At 48.6% G+C, this 16,546-nt stretch overlaps 1 protein-coding gene across 1 annotated transcript in view; it reads right to left on the bottom strand.

Moving 5' to 3' along the window:
• The window catches only part of ZNF710 (zinc finger protein 710), a 65,660-nt gene extending 49,165 nt beyond the window's left edge, over positions 1-16,495 (bottom strand). Inside the window, exon 1 of the mRNA XM_029950651.1 lies at positions 16,476-16,495. The gene's annotated coding sequence lies outside the window, so the exon portion shown is untranslated. The remainder of the gene's footprint in view (positions 1-16,475) is intronic.
• Positions 16,496-16,546: the final 51 nt, after the last annotated feature.

Here is a 16,546-nt window from a genome sequence, read left to right as displayed (position 1 = left end):
GTCCCAAGCAGGCTCTGTGCTGACGGTGCAAAGCCCCATGCGAGGCTCGATCCCACGAACTGTGAGACTGTGACCTGAGCTAAAATCCACAGTCAGATGCTCAACTGTCTAACCCACCCAAGTGCCACTTGGTCTAATTTTTATCTAGAAGGCAACAGGCCCTCCAGCGGCTCATCTGGCACCCCCTCCCCCAATCTCCTGCTTTACTTTTCTCGTATGTCCTAGGGGCTGGGAGGCAGGGGGGTTCAAATGGATGCAGTGTGGACTCTGGACTCAGCCACACCTGCGTTCAACCCCCCTACCATCCCCTTCAGGTGCAAGGCCCTGGGAAGGCGGCCACCTTCGTGACCCAGTTTCCCCGCCTGTGAAATGGGTCAGGAATGCTGTTTCCTGCAGGGCTACTGAATTCAAAGGGTCTAGCCCCACGCCTGGCCCCGAGCAGGTGCTCACCCGACGTCACTTTTCTTTCTCCTTCTCTCGCCAGCCTTCTGGGAAAGCCAGCCTGAAGCTCTCAGGCTCTCACGCAACATTTCAAAAGCCCTTCCTACATCGCAAGTCAATTTGGTAACGATGAATATGTATTAGGAACACACCCCGGTGGAAACATTCTACTTGGGGTTATTTCTTGGTGAGTTTTAAGAAACACAATGAAGCATAAAAAATGTACTTTTGTAAACTATCTGTAAACAACTGGTGCAAAGCTGAAATTTTAGGTGAAATGAGAAGGAATTCAAGTGAAAGTGCCATACTTATCCCTCTGAGAGGTTTCTCAACCCTGAGATCGACTTTCCGAGGGGATGGGGATTCCCCCACGTGGAGTTTTAACAACAACACAAGCCCCAAGTCTCCTGGTCTAGGCCAGTGATCTGTCATGTTGCTTTTTTGCTCAGAAGCCACCAGGGGCTCCTGCCCGGCCTCTGGATTAAGTCCGAGCCTTCGGACACATCCCCAGATGGGCCCCTACCTCCGCCCCCAACCGCACCTTCTAACACCCCACCTACGCGTCATACTTTCCATCCACCCCAAACACCGCTGAGTCTTCAAAGGCCCCTGTTCTGTCTGCCTCCCCATGTTCTAGTCCCCAGTGGAACGTTCTTGCTCCTGCTCCTGGTTGGCTGGGACTCGCTAAACACCACCTCTACCAGGCCGTCTTCGCGCACACCCCTGCCCCCACCTCGTTCCTCTCTTCCTGCACTCTGGTTGACATCTCCAAGATTCCTTCTGGCTGAGGGCTCGCTGGGGACAAAACCCCTGTGGTTCCCCTTCAGATCACAGAGTTTAGCACGCAGTAGGTGCTTGGTCAATGTTTGCGGGACTGACGAAGGAATAAAGAGATGGATAAGGAGTTTTCTAAGAGCGAAGAGAATTCAGGGGGGCACGTGCCTCTCCCTGGACTTCACAGCCCTCAGTACCCAGCCAGTAACGAAAACCACATGTTACACAGCACAGAGCACAGGCGTAAAAAAAAACAAAAAAAACAAAAAAAAAAAAAACGTAGGCTCATAAACCCATTTCACAGGCCATGAAACGAAGGTTTGGTCAGGGAGGCTGTGCCTCACTGGGGCTAGGAGATGGTGAGTCAGAGCTCTTGGGATTCCCAGTCCTGTGGCCTAAAGTAACGTCCTCCCCTTTGCCTCTGAGCTCACTTTGGTGGCGAGCCTGTGGGGAAAAAGAGCAGCTCCGTGTTTCTGTGTCCCCCGAGGCCAAGAGGGTGTCCGGGCAGAAGCTGGACCACGCACAGGAGCACACCCAGGGCTCTCTCAGGCCACCGGGAGCCGAGACCCCCACCCTGGGACCCAGCGCTCCCCCCACTGCTGAGGACGGGCTTCCACACTGCCTCTAACACGACACCAAAGTTGCCCACTACTTGTGCCTTGGGTGAATCCAACATCATTAAAAGATCTTCCCCAGATCTTAATCAGCTAAGAAGCAAAGTGACAAGTTTCATTGAATGTGAGGTGGCAGGAGGGGTCTAAGCACGTGTCTCAAGTTGGAGAGTGGGGGATGGCCATGGGCCATTCAGGGAAGAGAGGCAGGACCGGGCAGATAAGAGATCTCATCCACCAGACAGATAACGGGGCTAAAATGACAAAGGAGCGAGAAGCCGTTGCTGGTGCGTCGAGAAAGAAAGGAAGAGCATATTAAATTTTAAACAAAGCCCACCCCAGGGGAAACCTCCAGCCTCCCTCTCCCAACCCGCGCCTCGGATTTCCAGAACAGGTTCATAAAGACGGAAACGTCCATCCCTCCTCTCAAGGGGGTGCCTTCTGTGTTTTTGTTTTTTGTAACCCAATGGGCGGCAGCTGGCATGCTGGGTCTCTGGGTGGGGGTGGGGGGTGAGGGGTGCAGGCTGGGGTCCCAGCAGCCCCTGAGGCCTTCCTGCCAGGCCTGGCCCCAAGGGTGGAGGGTGACTGGGAGCCACAGCAGAGCGGGTGCAGGGAAAGAGCAGCAGTAAGCCTGCATGTGCCAGATCCAGGAGGTGGGCACCAGCCTGGGTGTCACCGGCGGCAAAGAGGAAAGCTAAGGAGTCGGGAAGGTCCTCAGAGGCCACACCAACTAAAACTACGATGAAGAACATGCTGACGTGGAGGCGGAAGAGAGCCGAAAAGGGGGAAGAGTGTGGAGCTGGAACAGGAAAGCCCGATTTAGCCTCAGCAAATGCTACTTCCTCAGTAATTCCATCAAAGCTCCCTGGGTGCCCCTTACCCCCACCCCTGCCTGCCAGGCTGCCAGGGCTGAAGGTCTGGGCAGGAAATCCCCAGCCCCCCCACGGCAGTCCCAAACCCCCACCCAGGTTGGGAGGAGCAGCCTTGGTCTCTGGCGTTAGGGTAGGATGTTTGTTTTGTGAGCATCCTCTTAGATGAAAGACTTCGAGAAAGTTCCCCGAGAGACTCTGGAATCCTCAGAGCCAGCACAGTCCTGGGCATTCTAAGGACAGGGACCTTGAGGTTTCCTGCCTGCAGTCAGAGAGTCTAAGAAAGGCTCAGCCCTTGAGAACGGGAGGCTCTTTCCCTAGCCACTGACTCTTAACCGACAGGTGCTCAGCATTTGGAAAGGGATGTCGGCAAAACACACAGCAGGTTTTGAAAGAAAATGACTTAGTCTTCACCCCAAAGGAGTAAAAAACTACGATACAATCTTTCTGGAGGGCAATTTAACCTTCTAAATCAAGAGCCTTTAGAATGTGCCCTCGGAGGGCGCCTGGGTGGCTCAGTCGGTTAAGCATCCAACTCTGGCTCAGGTCATGATCTCACGGTTCATGGGTTCGAGCCCTACATCAGGCTCTGTGCTGACAGCTCAGAGCTTGGAGTCTGCTTCGGATTCTGTGTCTCCCTCTTTCTCTGCCCCTCCGCCACTTATGCTCTGCCTCCCCCCCCCAAAAAAAATTAAAAACATTTAAAAAAATGTGTCCTTGGCCCAGGGATCCCCTTCTAGAAAGGGATCCCAAGGAATAATCAAGGCTGTGGTTACAACTGCTCAGGATGTTTGCTGCAGCATTCCTTATAAGAGGGAAAAAGGGGAAAGAACGTAAATGGAGGAGGCTGCTTACAGATATTATGGTCCATGTGCCCAAAAGACCGCCCTTTAAAGTGAGCTGGAGGGGAGGAGCACCCTGGATCGTATGGAAATGTGGAATTACGATACGGAATACCTGAAGCTAACACAGCACCGCATGTGAACTGTCCCGGAATTGACATTTTAAATAAACAAGCAAATAAATAGATAGATAGGTAGATAAAGTGACTTGGAAGAGGTTTAACTCAATGAAAATTTTAATCACATTGTTAAGGACAAGCAAAAAAAAAAAAAGGAAAAGCAAGCAACATGAAGGTACACATGGTATGATCTCATGGTAATTAAAAAATATATACGGGGAGGGTATGTAATATACTAAAATATTAATAATTACAGAGGGGTTTGTTTTGGCTTCTTTTTGCTTGTTTCTATTTTCTAAATTTTCTGCAGAAATCATAAATCTCTTTGTAACAAGAAAAAAAAATCAATAAAATCTATTTTCTAAAAAAACAAAAGAGATCCAAGAGCCAAGAGACTGCTCATTCCTTGGACATTCAAACCTGAAGGGGACTTGAAACAAACAAATAAACAAAAAACCAAACCCTGAATAGAGACATCTTAAAACCACCTAAGAGGGGCTCCTGGGTGGCTCAGTCGGTTCAGCGTCCGGCTTCGGCTCACGTCATGATCTCACAGTTCGTGGGTTCGAGCCCCGTGTCGGGCTCTGTGCTGAAAGCTCAGAGCCTGGAGCCTGCTTCGGATTCTGTCTCCCTCTCTCTCTGACCCTCCCCTGCTCGCAGTGTCTCTCTCTGTCTCTCAAAAATAAATAAAAAACATTAAAAACAATTTTAAAAAAACCACCTAAGAATATTTTCAACAAGGGGTAGTTTCCAGTGAAGAGGAATGATTTCCAGGAGGCCTGAGTGAGCGCAGCGAAGGTCTGAGTCATGAGCAGAGAGCCAACTCCCCCAGAAGGGCCAGACTCCGCTTTCCTGTCCATCAAATAATTGTCACCAGCGTAGGAAGAGGACAGCGAGCTAAGGGGCCAAGGTGCAAAAAGCAAAACAAACATGACTTTTGTCCTTTGTGGAGGACAGGACAGTAGCCATCTCCTGAAACAATAAATTCAAAAGAGGCAGAGAGAGAGAGAGAGAGAGAGAGAGAGAGAGAGAGAGAGGGAGAGAGAAGGCCAGTTCCTGAGCTGAGATTTGTTAATCTACCTGGTACTGGAGGATGAATTTTTACCACCAAGGTACAAAAGCTCTATAACAGGGGTTTGGAAGCGAAATTCTCACAAGCCTTGTAACCAAAGCAAAAGAACTTAGCTGATGTTCCATAGAAGCTTTTCCGGAGAAGGAGCTAGAACACAGGCAGATATTGGACGGGAAGGCCTGGGAGTCCAGTCAGCACAGTGCACCGTTGACAGAAGTTGGCCTTTGTCTTAAGAGAGATGACCTACGGCCCAAGGAAGGAAAGACTCCACAGGACACACTTAAGTATTCAAGAGTCAGGAGAATCCAAGGAAGAATAATGCAGACGTCTACATTTCTTGAGTCCTCTTTAGGATCGAAAGCTTTAAAATCTACCTCCAACATCAAAATGTGTCCATTTGAGGACTGTTTATTGGGCACCTTCTATCTGTTCATGCATTTGGCAAACGGGGCATGAACCTCACGTGGGGACAGCTCTGTGATGTTCAAGGTGCTTCCGCGTCCACCAGCCAGCCAGACAAAAACGGATAGCGTGAGTCATTAGGATGCATCCCTCGTAAAGTAGCCAAGTAGCACAGTGACGAGGATCTGGGAGGTCAGCTCAGGCCCTGGGACCCTGAAGCCTCCTGACCCCCATGAGCACTCCTCAGTCCCCAAGGGCCCTGCTTCTTTCTTAAGAAGCGATGGCTCCAACTTAGAAAATAAATACACCACCACACACAGGGACAGGTGTTGCCGGATGATTCTGTCCTTAAAGACATCAAATTCTCCCCACGGGTGAAGCTGTACCTATAAATTACAGCCTCGTATTATACACGGCCAACACCTTTAGCTTTGTTCTCCTACAGCATTTCTCCTTGACAAAAAGGAAGCAGTCAATACTCTACTTTGAAAACAGCACAGGAGGTGTTTCTGTGAGACAAAAAAAAAAAAAAAAAAAAAAGGAATAAAGCAAGCCAGCACTTTCTCTTCCCTTTAATTAAAGGGATGCCATCCAATCACACCTCTAGACAGAAGAGTTGAAACAGAAATTTGTTTTCTTCCAGAATCTTCTAAAAGTACCAAGTGCCGTTAGCCCTAAAAACTTCTCTGCCATATCACAAAGTGAAGGCACCAGCTTAAGGCACCAGGAAGTGTTCCCTCGGCACCTGGCAGCAGCTGGTACCTACCTGAGGCCAGTTCACAGGCAGTAATAAAAGCTCCCTTGAAATAATGTTAAGGTTCAGACACTCTGATAAAAGCTGGGAACTTCAAAGGCAGGACTGCAAAGCCCATCCCTAATCCTGCTCATTGTGTCTGATGTGGCTGGCTGGGCTCTGGGCTGGCTCCACCACCGACCGCCTGAGCTGTGCCCCGTAGGCATTTGTGAGCCCGCAAGCCAGCTGGGGGAGGTGGGGCAGAAGTGCACATCCACTCCCTCGGGAGGGGTGGGCCTTGGGCCACGGGGCACACACACTGGTCTCTGACCAATGAGACGGCCGTTCAAAATAAAGGAAAAAAAACAAAAAACAACCCCCCCTCAAAACAGTGATCTACAGACTAGAGCCCCATGGCTCTGGAGTGAGAACTGGATTCAATGCCAGTTTCCAAGGCTCTCTCCATGAACTTGGCAAGTCACTTCGGACTTCCAGCCTTGGGTTTCTTGGTCTATAAAAATGGTAACCTCGGTGGGGGTTGCTAAAATGCAGAGCAAAGGTGAGATTCTTCTTCCCATCCGCCTTTCTGTCTTTAAAAATACTTTTTTTTTTAAGTTTATATTTGAGAGAGTGCGCATGTGTGAGTGGGGAGGGCAGAGTGAGGGAGACGGAGGATCCGAAGCAGACTAGGCGCCCACAGCACAGAACTCACAAACGGGGAGATCATGACCTGAGCCGAAGTCATACACGTAACTGACTGAGCCCCCCAGGTGTCCCCCCAGCATACATGTTTTTTAACTAGGTGGGATAGGCACAAGGTACAAAATTCAAAATGTAGAAAAAGGATCCTTGCCAAACTATGGCACAGCCAGGCATTCTGTCCTGTCCTGTCCTTTCCCACTGAAGAACCGACCTCATTGCCCACGGCCACATGGACCGCTTGGATACACAGGGAGCTTTCACATCCTTTTTCTACAGCCGTGCAGAATCGCATCGTGGGATCGTAGGACAATTTATTTACCAGCTCCCCACTATGGATATTAAGGGTTTTTTTGGTTTTAGTTATTTATTTGTTTTTTCCTTTTTGGCTTTTGCAAGCAGTGATGCAATGAAATCTCTCAAAAAATGCTTGCTCTTCATGGTATGCAATATACCTCTGAGGAAAACCTCCCAAAACTGGAATTGCTCGTGCACTTTTGATTTGATTTTATTTTTTAAGTTTACTTATTTATTTTGAGAGGGTGGCACGCGAATGGGAGAGAGGCAGATAAAGACGGAGGGAGAGAGAGAGAATCTCAAGTGGGCTTCAAACCCATGAACCAGAGAGATCAGGACCTGAGCCGAAATCAGAGGAGGTAGCTTAACCGACCAAACCGCCCAGGTAGGTCTCCTGCACTTCTGCTTTTAATGAATATCGTCTCTGTACCATAGAGATTTTTAAATAAAAATCCTCTCTACACAGTGTGTGCTCTATAACGGTTATCAGAGTATCTGAGGATCCGTTCCCAGTGTCACTTCTCCATAGCAGACTTCCATTTCTCTAATTAGTAGTGGGCTGAACTTGCTCTTACGTGGTTAGGAACCATTTGTGTTTCCTCTTCTGTGAACTGTCCATGTTATTAGCTTATTTTAAAAATTGAGTTGAGGGGCGCCCGGCCGGCTCACTTGGTGAAACAATGCAACGCCTGATCTCGGGGTCGTGGTTTCAAGCCCCACATCGGCTGTAGAGCTACTTTAAAAAAAACGAAACAAAATATAATAAAAAACAAGTAAACAAAAAATTAAAAAATTGTCAATGGTCTTTTCCTTAATGATTTGTACAAGCTCTTTATATATTAAGGAAACCAGTTCGCATCTATGACCTATGTTGCAAAAATGTTCTCCTAGTTTTGAGGAGACCCTTTTGACTCCATTTATGACAATTTTAGCCACATAGAAATTTTTTACTTGCATACAAGTATACTGATCTTTTTTCCTTTATGACTTCTGGGTTTTAAGTCACAGTATTTTCCTGAGTTCATTTTTTATATTTACCATCTCTAAGCCATCTGAAATATATTGTTATAATGCATTTTTTTTTAGAAAGCCATCAAGGTATTGTCCCAAGTCAGAAATGCCAAGAAAACATTTTTAAATGCCATCTTTATGTCATATTAATTTACTTCTAAGTCCCTTCTCCTTTTTGTCTTCCAAATCCTGCCCATTGCCTCAAATCATGCGCTTCCTCTCCATGGCCCTCACATGCCTTTATTCCATATGTGAGCCAAGGGCTGACCCACGTTACCCTGACTGATAACCACACAAGTGGCGGCGAATCCCAGCATCTTAGAACCAGTAGAGACCTCAGAAGGATCCCTTCATTTCACGGCGATGGACGCTGAGATCCACAAGGGTGAAGTGGACTTGTCCAAGATTACAGGGGGCATTGGTGCTTGGATTTTTTTTTTTTTAATTACTACCCAAGAAGAAGAGAAGAATTGATTTTGCCATAAATTCTGCTCAATCAATAGGTATCTATTAAGCAACTACTATGACCAATGGAGAACTAGGCTTTGGGGCTCCAGAAATAAATAACAGCTCTGAGTTTTCAAGAAGCTTAGAGTTCAGCATGGGGTCTAACATACACACCTACAGACTAAGAGGTAAGGTGACGTGGCCAATGGATATGGAAGAACAGCTCAGTTCTGTAAGGGGTGGCATGGGGAAGTTCTCAGAAGATACACAGCTTTTCACTGGGCCTGGCATGACCAGGACTTGTCCAAAGGTGAAGTGAAAGTATTTGGCAATAGGGGAACAATGAGACAAAGTGGGGTGTCTGGTGCTACACAGTCAGGAAGGAAGTCATCTAGCTTAGCGTTAGCTGTGGGTGGACTTTCAAAAAAAGTTCCTCTGAGGATCTGTGGCCATTGGCAGGTCCTTAAAACTATACACTAAGAATTATAAATAAGTGGGCCTATCTGGAGGGCCTTAAGGTATGTGATGGAAGGCAACATATCCTCTGTGGAAGAATGAACTCTCATCCCAGCCTCTGAAGAATTCTCACAGATAGAACTCTAAGGAACATAAACTCACAATCAAAAATCATAAAGCACATACGGAAGCAAGCCCTCAGCACAAGCAGCATACGACAGAACCAACTATCGCTGCAAACACTTCAGGTACTGGAATTATTGGACCCAGAATACAAAGTAAGTATGTTTAATATGATTAATAAAATGGGCAATTAAAGACACAACTGAGGAGTAAGAGATTATTTAGAAAACACAAATCACCAGGCATATGAGGAAAAGGATAGAATAGAAACACAGAAATAAAAAATATAACACAGAGATTAAAAACCCAAAGCTAAGGGGCACCTGGGTGGCTCAGTTACCTGTCTGACTTTGGCTCAGGTCATGATCTCAGGGTTCATGGGTTTGAGCCTTGTGTCGGGCTCCATGTTGATGGTGTGGAGCTTGCTTGGGATTCTTTCTTTCCCTCTCTCTGTCCCTTCTACATGTGTTCTCGCTCTCTCTCTCAAAATAAAGAAACAAACTTAAAAAAAATAAAAACTAAAATCAAGAGCATCAAAAATAATAACTACAATGGAAACACATCAAACATATTAAAATTTTTGAGTTATATTGATATTAAAAATACCTCCATGGATGGGCTAAGCAGAAGATTAGAGATAACTAAAGAGAGAATTAGGAAGCTGGAAGTCAAGTAAGATATTCCCCAGAAAACATTACAAAAACCCAGAAGATTGTAAATGAAAAAGTTAGAGGAGACATATAAAAATAAGATCCAGCACACATCTAACTAGAGTTCCCAAAAGAGAGACCAGAGAGTGATAATGACGGAGAGACAATATTCCAAGAGCTAGTGGCTGAAAAGTCCCTAGTCTTGGTTTCAGAAAGCCCAATGAATCCTTGGCCAACTAAAATCGAATCCACTCCTAAGCAAATATTAGTGAACTGCAAAATATACAAATGAGTGCACACACACACATACACACACACACACCACCAACAACCACCACCAGAGGGAAGAGATTGCCTATGAAGAACAATAAGTGTGCTACCAATTCTCAACATCAACAATGGCCAGAAGACAATGGAAAACTATCTTTAAATACTTAGGGTAAATAACTGGCAAGCTAATGTTTTATACCCACTAAAACAATAACAATACGGATGACAAAAAATGTTAGCCAAACAGGAACTGAGACGTTTACGATGAAAAGATCTTCACCATACGATGTTCTGATATCAGAACGTAGGTCTGAGAGGCAAGGAGAAATGTAAGTAAACAAAATGGAAAATATGCGGAAAATGAAAGCAAAGGTTAACTGTACAGAACATTAAAAATAAATGCCCGGTTTGTGGAATTGAAAAAAGAAACACGACGCAGCTCAGCCACTGGGTAACAACCGCATGTGTCACAACAGTGACTTTATAGAAAGCATTCCCAAGGTCCTCGCATTATTTGAGAAGAGATACAGACGCCAACTAACTTTAAATCTTCTGCAGTCTGCATGCATCAAAAGAATAGAAACAGAGTGTGTAAGCTGCAAAGCAGTGAAGAAAAAAACCAGTGATGGAAAGAAGGGGCTGGGGGGAAGCTTTTAATCAATTTAAAAGAATGAACAGCCTGACTGGCTGAGTCAGTCGGTGGAACCTGAGACTCTTGATCCTGAGGCTGTGGGTTCGAGCCCCCTGTTGGGTGTAGAGATTGCTTAAAAATAAAATCTTTTTTTTTTTAATTAAAGAATGAACAAAGATTCAGAAAAAGACAAAAGAGAAAGTGCAAAATAAGACGGTAGAAAGACATCCACATATATCCAAAACTCTAACCAATGTAACCCAGCTCTGGACTGTTTAGAGGAGACATGAAGACAGAGATATAGGACAGGAGTCCAGGCCCTGCAGGCTGAAACCATAGACACGGAAGGGAAAAACCTAGCAGAGAACCACGGCCAAGGCACCCAAGTGTTGGCAGGAAAGGCGGGAATGGCAGAAAACAGTAGCATCAGAGGGGGAAGAAAGAGGAGGGCCCAGAGGGACGACCAGCATCTGCCATGGAGAAGTCAAGCAAGCAGAAGCCACAAAAGGGGCTGCCAGGCATGATCCGGGGCTGGGGCCCTGCACGAGCAGGTCGGAGGTCAAAAGAGGAGAGAGGGAGAGGACGCAGGGACAGAAAGGGTGAACTCTTCTCTGTGAAGTTTTGGGTGGAGTGACATGGGAGGTGGGTTGGGGAGAAGCAGGGCCGAAGAAGAGAAAGACAGGTGTGTCTTTAATCAGCAAGTGGGGAGCGGGGTACAGGAGGAGGCGGGGTGCTCAGGCCTACGGGGGCAGAAGACAGGGATGAGGCTGACGGTAGACATGTTGCCCCACTGGGCAGGCACAGGTTTCCCAGCTTGGGGCAGGGGTGTTTGAGGAGGGAGGTGCAGTGGGGAGGCGGGAAGAGTTCAGAATTTCAGAGGTGACCTGCTTCTGGGTAATGGCAAGTTCATGGCGAACTTGTGGTCTGTGGCTAGTGAATGGAGCCCTGATGGGAGAGGAGGGGCACGTAAACTTGGGGGGGCCCAGGATCAAACCTCACAGGGTGGGGTTGACCGACCAGCACCACCAGCCTCCGAAGGGAACCCGATGCTTTTCAAGAGGCCGGCTTGGATGTGGTCCTTTTGAGGACATTCTGATACGGTGCATAAAACTATCACTGAAGTTTGGCTATTGTTTTCTACTGGACATGTGCAGGATAGCCTTTCCCATCTGGAAGCGCATTCCGTGGCTGCCCACCTGGGAATGGGATGGGGTCACGGATAACATTCAGGCCTGACCCAGGGGACAAACCACACGTAACCAAGAGTCATCACAGAAGTTATAGTTTCCCCTGTCAATCTGGAGGGTAGCATTCCCACTCTCTCTTTCTTTTTTTTCTTTTAAACATTTATTCATTTTTGAGAGTCAGAGACAGAGTACAAGTGGGGGAAGGGCAGAGAGAGAGAGGGAGACAGGGAATCTGAAGCAGGCTCTAGGCTCTGAGCTGTCAGCACAGAGTCTGATGCGGGGCTCGAACTCACAAGCTGTGAGCTCATGACCAGAGCTGAAGTCGGCTGCTTAACCCACTAAGCCACCCAGGTGCCCCTGGACATTCCCACTTTCTGTGGTGATCCTTCCTACCTGATTTTCATCCCCTACTTATGACACACTGGGGGTACGGAAGGGGGAAAGGGAAGCAGGCGGGCTCCGATGTGATTCCCTGTTCTCAGCTTCTGACTTTACTGAAAATCCTACACTTCCAACACCTCAGTACTCCCAAAATTTACACAATGGAGCACATATATTTAATATCAGAGACACCTTCATGACGACGGTTATAGACACAGAACTAAAACCCCCTAGAGGTCAACCCACTTCTAAGAGTCCTTTACTCCACTGATAAACATATAAATTATAAAGATCATACACACCGATAAAAATTTAAATAGCACCAAAGTGAATTAAAGAGAAAACAATAGGCCTCTGTACTTGGGGGGAAGGCACTAGGGATGAGGGAAGGATCAGGTCTGCGAGAGACACACATTAATTAGTAAGTAATAAGAACCAGTCATTTTACCTTTTGAAGCTGCTGATTCAACATACATTTTTGGCCTTGGGTTGGCTTCTAATATCCTTTAATCCCCCCTTTAAAATCTGCCCCCACCTCACCCCTGATTCGACAATGCACATCTTCTGACCCACTCTAGAACCTTTCATTTAGCTTGCAGCACTGTGGTTGCCTTGTTTCCTGATTCTTTTTTCTAAAGCAAACAAAATGAGTTAGGCCCAATCGTGACCCGGGCTCTCGTGGGCTAGCCTGGCAACCTGGTGCAATTCGTCACCTGTTTCCTTGGGAAAAACCTTTCTGTTTTGGGCATGAGCAACGGGGAGGCACTGTTGTTTTTTAATTTATTTTGAGAGAGATACAGAGAAAGTGGGGGAGGGGCAGAGAGGAGCGGTGAGAGAGAGAATCCCAAGCAGGCTCCACGCTATCAGTGCGGAGCCCGCTGCGGGGCTCAAACTCCTGAATCTCGAGCTCATGACCTGAGTTGAAACCAAGGGTCACAGATGCTCAACTGACTGAGCCACCCAGGCGGCCCTGGGAGGCACTTTCTTGTAACCTAGGGACCTCCGTAATCTCAATTTCCATTCCCCGCAAAGTGCTCTCCTCTAGTTCCCCCTGCCCTGTTACCAAGTTAGGCTTCGTGAGCCAGGGCTCTGGGGCCCAACCGTCCAGTGCCAGGCCTGGTTCTGACATGGGACCTCCGGAAAAGTTATTCATCCTAAATGAGCACATATATGGAAAGTGCTTAGGAGAGGGCCTGGCCCATAGTAAGCGTGGTGGAGGAAGAGAGTTGGGGGAGATTAGCTAAGAAAGGCATTTGCCTCCAGTTCGGGGCCCAGGTCGCAGATCCCTCTGAGGCTGCCAAAGCTCGGGATATTTTCTAGGGCAAAGCGTGCCCACATCCACATGATGCTCTGTGCAGCTGCAGGTGCAACTGAGGGCCCCCCGCCCCAAGGCTCAAGGACCACTGGCCTTGGCCCTCTGGTCCTCTCCACACTCGTGTGAGGATCCCAGGCGTGAAACTCTTGTGGCAATTTTTGAAGTATCATGTTCACAAGCAAGGAACTATTGAGCAACTCACTCGTTTTAGGTTCCGCTTTTGGCAGAAATGGTATACCTTTCTTCCCCAAAGCCCTTCTGCCCCTGGCCAGTTTTTCTCTCGATTCAGGCCCAATCCTCCTGGGGTCACCTTAAGACAATCTCTCTGCATGCAACAAAGCTCCACCCACTCTTTGCAAATTATTCTGATCCTTCCCCAAAGCTCGAAGGTCCTGCAGCATTTATTGAAGTCAGGACCACGGCAGGGGCTAGTGCCTGCTGGGAGCCCCCCCCCCCCAGGGCACCTCAGAGGTGGACACCGTGGACGCCCAAGCCCTTACTCTGAAGAAGCTTGGAAACAGCCCACACCAACAAAAGCCAGAGATGACAGAAGCCAGAAGGAACTTTGCAAGATGATCTAAATCTAATTCCCTCATTAACCAGAGAGCGGTGACTTGCCCGTGGCCATCCAACTCAGTCTCCGCCAAGCTGAGAATCCACAACCCCCCGCCGGCCCGTTCAGAACTCTGACTCCTTTGGCATTTCTTAAACTTTACCAAGCAGGTGAGCTGTGTTAGAATGCAGATTGAGCAGGTCTGAGGGCCGGAGATTACGCATTTCTAAGTAGCTCCTGGGCGGCGGCTTCAGCTGCTGCGGGTGCACAGAGCACTCAGAGTAGCAGGGGTTTACAGCAAGGTGACCGGGACTATCCCCCCCTGGCTAAAGCCTCTTCACCCACCCTTTTCCGGTGCCTGTTTAAATGCCCTTTCTTCAGGAAACCTCCCTTCCCTCCCCCTCCCTGATTATCAGCTCCCATGGCCTCTGTACTTTTCCCTTTGAAGCGTTCATAACAACTGTAATTAAAGAGTATTGGTGTAATTATTAGTTCAGTGTCTGTCTGCCAGGGAGACTACACGCTCCATGAGGCCGGGCCCGGGACAGGCGGTAAATCACACTGCCCGGAAAAGGGTGGCTGTTGTGGTCTGGAAGGGAAGGGTTACACGCGTGGAAAACACTTTCTGGAACCCTCCAGGCCAACAGTGACACTTGTAGCCTTAAAATTCCCAGCAGTTTCAAATACATGCCAGCCCAATCGCTTCTCGGCCTTTTGGCTAAGATCAAGGGTAGTATCAAATACATGCCAGCCCAAATTTAAGTTGAAAAGCATACTTTAAAAAAAAGAGGAAAGAAAGAAAGAAAAAAAAAAGTCTCCTAAATCTTGATCAAGTGCCAAGCAGTCCCGATCTGGTCCTAGCCACTCTGCTCGGGGAACACGGACACCTCGCCAAGAAGCGTTCCCTTGGAGTCTGCGTCGCGTGAGTGGCCTTGGAGCCCCGTGCAGGTCCTGGCAGAGGGCAGGCTCCGTGAGCCGCCTCACTCCACGGCAGACCAACAGGTTCTATTTCAGTCTTTTCCTGCTGCCATCCTTTTGAGGAACCCCAAGGCTCCGAATGCTCAGCTCCTTGGTGTGAGCAGAGATACCAGACCTCACGGTCACTGTAGGGAGACAAAATCTACAGGCAGTCAGCCTGGATCTGTCAGGTATCCGCTCTGTGCCCTGGGGCAAGTTACTCAGCCCCTCTGGGCTCTAGTTTCCCCTTCTGCCAAACGGGAAGAACAGAGCCTGCAAGGACTAAGACACATGATATACAGAGCATTTTGACACGCCCGGCCCAAGATACAGGATTATTATTATTCTCCCTCCATCCAGGGAAGTTCAAGATGTCCCTATTGTTTTGCACCGTCTCCACCCAGCGACTCCGCCTAGTCAGGAAGGACTCTTCCCAGCTGCTCCTGCCCTACCTGTCTGGGGCTTGTCTGAAGCCATGACTCACTGCACAACTCTGCAGGTCCCATCAATCACCTCCCTGTCCCCACCTCTGTGTGTCACTCATGGCTTCCTACTGGGAGGGAGGTCTTTATCCTAATGCCCAGTCCACTTATTCACCCAGTATGATGGAGGGCCCACCACGTGCCAGGCCCTGTTCTGAGCACGAGGGCTTAGCAATGACCAGACTCACAAGCTGACATTCTAGCAGGAGAGGGAACCCACGAACAGACCTCTGTTCAGGTCTCTGGCTCTTCCCTACACCCCCATTCCGCTCCACAGCCCAATCCTAAATAAGCCACACACACGAGAACAGAGCGCGAAGAAAACCACTCCAGATCGGGGTGTGACTCGGGAACATCCCAGTAACTGAACGGGTACCTCGCTGAACTGGGAGACTGTCCCTGGTGTCCCCTCGCTGTCACACTGGCCCGTCAAAGCCTCCGGAACGGCATGTGTGTAACAGACCCGACGGGAAGCTGCTCTGTTTACCGGTCTCACGTAGGTAGCGCACGCCCATGGGTTCATGTTCTCAGAGCCACGCTCTCTGGACAGAGCCTGATTCGGGGCCCCCAGCAAGGACAGAGGCCGCGGCGTTGGGTTTAAGAGCACTGGAAATGGACTCTGAAAGCTTATGTTCATGTACTGGCATTGCCACTGAGAGCGTAGCCCCAGGCAGGGAGCTTTTCTCCGGCCTCAGTTTCTTCTAGACAATCTACGGGGTCTTCCAGTTTTCACGTCTAAGGGTTGAGACCAACCATCATTAATGCTTGGCGATTCAGAGATTCCTTAATTCGGCCACATGGGCCTCTGGCCTGGGACCCCGTGGGTGAGCAAGCCGGGTGAGGACCCTGTGGGGAGCATCCTCTGGGATGCGCCTGATTCCTCCCTCGTTGACTTCCCCCCTTCTATCTTCAAACTCCAGCAAACTCGGCAAGAAATACCTCCGGGCCGCGAGGCAAACCTAAAATAGAAGTCGTGCAAAATCTCTGGTGGTCCCATTAGTCTCTCTTCCGTCCCCTGGAAAACCAGTCCAGACCTGGTCTGCCTCCCGTCTCTAGACAGAGAGCCTAAATTAAGTCTCCCTGGTAGGAATGGAGGTGACCCCAGTACAGAGCAAATGGCCCGCCGGCTGCACCCTGCAGGGCTAGGACTCACCTAGGAATCTGCCCGGAGAAGAGGGAGCATCTGCCCTCACTTCAACTCACTGCATCTCCCTCTGCGGGCAC

The sequence above is a fragment of the Suricata suricatta genome, chromosome 9, assembly GCF_006229205.1.
Source record: "Suricata suricatta isolate VVHF042 chromosome 9, meerkat_22Aug2017_6uvM2_HiC, whole genome shotgun sequence".
In the NCBI taxonomy this organism is placed as follows: Eukaryota; Metazoa; Chordata; class Mammalia; order Carnivora; family Herpestidae; genus Suricata; species Suricata suricatta.
The sequence above is the reverse complement of the archived record's forward strand: the minus strand, read 5'-3'. Positions and strand labels throughout refer to the sequence as shown.